This window comes from Parasteatoda tepidariorum, unplaced genomic scaffold, assembly GCF_043381705.1.
Source record: "Parasteatoda tepidariorum isolate YZ-2023 unplaced genomic scaffold, CAS_Ptep_4.0 HiC_scaffold_3103, whole genome shotgun sequence".
NCBI lineage: Eukaryota > Metazoa > Arthropoda > Arachnida > Araneae > Theridiidae > Parasteatoda > Parasteatoda tepidariorum.
In genome coordinates, this window is record NW_027261642.1 from 2,616 (window position 1) to 6,406 (window position 3,791).

At 25.4% G+C, this 3,791-nt stretch overlaps 1 long non-coding RNA gene across 1 annotated transcript; it reads right to left on the minus strand.

Annotated features, from left to right (window-relative positions):
- Positions 1 to 263: 263 nt before the first annotated feature.
- Positions 264 to 3,555, minus strand: LOC122273233 (uncharacterized). The gene is made up of 2 exons (XR_011635983.1): positions 3,268 to 3,555; positions 264 to 380 (listed from the first exon to the last, which is right to left on the minus strand). It is a non-coding gene; the product is annotated as an uncharacterized lncRNA (long non-coding RNA).
- Between the last annotated feature and the right edge of the window lie 236 nt (positions 3,556 to 3,791).

Here is a 3,791-nt window from a genome sequence, read left to right on the forward strand (position 1 = left end):
CACAAAAAATTTCAAATTTCACCCGATTTTTAAACAAAATTTAGTTTATACTTTTTATTTTTCATTTTAATAACAGCACGACCCAGTAAACAGTTCCATTTTTAAGTTTCAATTTTTCAATATCAGTTTCGTTTACTTAATATCCTGCATTTTGCGAACGCATTTTAGAAAACTGGTATTTTTAATTAAATGAGTCTTCGATTTTCTTTAAATACACACATTGCGAAAAGTTTCACCCGAAACTAAAAAATCTAATACCTTACCGTTTTCCTCGTGTTTTTTGAATGAATTCTGTTTGTGTCCATTTCGTAATTTTTCCGATTTGGAAAGGAGGATATCTTTCTCTGCCGTATTTTCAATCGATGTTGGCGGCGGAATTTCTGGAATAAAAAGAAAAAAACAGAGCGATATTGAACTATGAAAACAAAATGCAGACGATGAAAGAAAATAACACTGAATAGGAAGGAATCGAAATGGCACCCCTGGGTGAAAATAAGCTGCGATCTGAATATATCCTTAAAAAGAATTCAATATTCCTGAAAGACTGCAAAGGGAAATGGAAACTGCGAAAATGGGCTCAACTTTAGACAGGAAGAAAAAAAACAGACTTAGTCTTAGTTTGTGAAGTAGAATTAATTCAGCTCATTGCTTAAATAATAAGGTACACTATTTTTTAGGTCTCAAACTTTTAACTTGCACTTAAATTAATTCCATCTATGAAGAATGTAATAGATTTTTCCGATTATGTTCTAAGAAACTAACAGTATTAATTGCTTTTTGTAATTGTGTAATTTAAGCTATGTGTATTTTTATTATTAAATTTCAAACTTTTTCGATCGGACTTTTGAGATTATGTATCCTCATTTTTTTTTATTAAAAGTCTAACCGCCTTTAGTAACTACACAATTAAAAATACGTAGATTTTTGTTATTTAATGTCTACTGGTCTTTTATAGTTATGCTATTATTATTTTATAGTTTTATATTTAAAATTATTCTTATTTAGTTGATTGTTTTATTTATTAATTATTTTTTTTTATTTTGTACTTAAAATTTTGTTTAATATGTTTTTCTTTTTAAATGTGCAATTTAAACTCTACAGTCCTTGGCCATATTATTATACGCACTATAAGATTCTATGTAAAATTTTAATTATCATTAGATACTATACAGCTGTATTGTTTTTACACGGATGAAACCGGTTTGCATTTGTTTGGACTCCTGTATCAATTGGTTATCATTGTAATGCAATACGTTAAAAATAAATACAAATAGGTAGTATATAAGTATATAAAAACTCTTCTGAATAAAAATCCACTACATGTATGTTTAAATATAAAAGCATCGCATATAAACTAGTGCGAATAATGCTTCACACAGTGTATCTAATAATTTGATCTACTTATTATAATGTACTAATATAATACCTGATATAATAAATATTCTATATTTATATAATATATCGTCTAATTTATCAAATCGTCAAATTTNTATACAGGACTTGATTATGTTCTAAGAAACTTACACTATTAATTGTTTTTTGTAATTATGTAATTTAAGCTATGTGTATTTTTATTATTAAATTTCAAAATTTTTCAAATGGACTTTTGAGATTATGTAACTAATGCTATTTTCATTTTTTATTTTTTATTAAAAGTCTAACCGCCTTTAGTAACTACGTAATTAAAAATACGTAGATTTTCTTTATTTAATGTCTACTGGTCTTTTATAGTTATGCTAATATTATTTTGTAGTTTTATATTTAAAATTACTCTTATTTATTTGATTGTTTTATTTATTAAAAGTAAATTTTAAAATTTGACTATTGGCTTTTGTTATATATAACCAAAAGTATGTATTCATAATTATAATTTCGTATAAGGTATTTATGTTGTAAAGTATTTAAAGTATTAATTCGTAATTAACTTTGAAATTTCTCCTAATAGACCTTTGTAACTATGCAATTAGAACTACGCGTATTTTTGTTAAATTGTAACGTTAAATTGTTGTTCAATTGTTAATAGTACGGGTATTTTTGTTATTTTGTAAAATTTAGGATAGTTCTTTATAGATTTTTGTAATTTTGTAATTATAACTATGCTTTATTTTGTTATTAAATTTGAAACTTTGACACAATCTGATAATAAATATATGATACCATATAACTTTCGATATAGGCTACCTGGTATGATATTTTTTACTGTTTATTTTAAACTTTGGGATGTGATAGTTCATGATAATTATTGTTATTAATATTTTAACTCTATAAATGAAACATATAAATTAACAACTTCAAAAAATTAAAGAATATATAATTAATAACTTAAAATATTAGTGATTAGCATAAATTTATCGAAGGATTTCCAATTAAGATTCCGCTGTTGAAAATTCTTACCATGTAGTCTTGTAGTATCTTCTGTTCTGCGATAACTTATGATGATTATTTTCATTACTATTTAGCTCAATAAATGAAACATATAAATAAACAACTTCAAAAAATTAAGGAATATATAATTAAGAACTTGAAATATTAGCGATTAGCATAAATTTATCGAAGGATTTCCAATTAAGATTCCGCTGTTGAAAATTCTTACCATGTAGTCTTGTAGTATCTTCTGTTCTGCGATAATTTATGATGATTATTTTCATTACTATTTAACTCAATAAATGAAACATATAAATAAACAACTTCAAAAAATTAAGGAATATATAATTAAGAACTTAAAATATTAGCGATTAGCATAAATTTATCGAAGGATTTCCAATTAAGATTCCGCTGTTGAAAATTCTTACCATGTAGTCTTGTAGTATCTTCTGTTCTGCGATAATTTATGATGATTATTTTCATTACTATTTAACTCAATAAATGAAACATATATATAAACAACTTCAAAAAAATAAGGAATATATAATTAAGAACTTAAAATATTAGCGATTAGCATAAATTTATCGGAGGATTTCCAACTTCAAAAAATTAAGGAATATATAATTAAGAACTTAAAATATTAGCGATTAGCATAAATTTATCGGAGGATTTCCAATTAAGATTCCAAAGTTGAAAATTCTTACCATATAGTCTTATAGTTCCTTCTGTTCTGTGATAATTTATAATAATAATTATTATTAATATTTAACTCAATAAATGAAACATATAAATTAACAACTAATAAAAATTAAAGAATATGTAATTAATGACTTAAAATATTAACGATAAGCATAAACTTATGGATGGATATCCAATTAAGATTCCACTGTTGCAATTTCTTACCATAGAGTCTTATAGTCCCTTCCGTTTCCCCAAGAGAGTTTTTGGCGACGCAAGTATAAGATCCGTAGTCATCTGGTTCTAAATTGTGAATGTAGAGTTTCAGTTGGAATTTGTACAACACACCCGGCTGAACTTCTGTTTTGTACTTGTTATTAGTGAGCACCATAATTCCACCTTCTTTTATCCAATATGTCACAGATTTGGGATGGGATTCCAAGTTGCACTGAAGCAATATGTTGGTGGAAAGAGGAGCTCCAACAAGTTGATTAGGAATCCAAATCATTGGTGTAACTACAGAGATTAAAATTAAACTGTTCAGTTTGATTCAATAGTTTATTAATAATTTTATAGTAATTACCAATTATACTCTAAAATTATTTTAAGAAGTTATTTAGTAGCTATGGAAACGGTAACAATCGAAACACTATATGCATTTCATACTTTAAAAATGTGACCTTTTTCTTAAAATCTCTAAAGATTGAAACGGCATAATCTGTTATTTACAGTATTATTCACAACTATTG